The following is a 271-nucleotide window of genomic DNA, read 5'->3' on the forward strand; positions in this document are numbered from 1 at the left end:
TCGCCAATTTTTACAGAAATTTCATCCAAAATTTCGCTCAAATTGCCCTTCCTCTAACCGATTTGTTAAAAACCAAGGGAAAGGGGTTTGATGCTACCAAACCAGGCGCCCCACTTAAATGGTCCCCTGCTTGCGCGGAGGCTTTTGAGAAACTTAAACGTATGTTCACGTCTGAGCCCGTGCTGGCGCGCCCTGATGAAACTAAAAAATTCATTGTCCAGACTGATGCCTCGGATGTGGCAATGGGAGCCGCTATTTTGCAAGAAGGGGA

The sequence above is a fragment of the Gekko japonicus genome, unplaced genomic scaffold (genome assembly GCF_001447785.1).
Source record: "Gekko japonicus isolate JY-2015 unplaced genomic scaffold, Gekko_japonicus_V1.1 scaffold584, whole genome shotgun sequence".
Lineage (NCBI taxonomy): Eukaryota > Metazoa > Chordata > Lepidosauria > Squamata > Gekkonidae > Gekko > Gekko japonicus.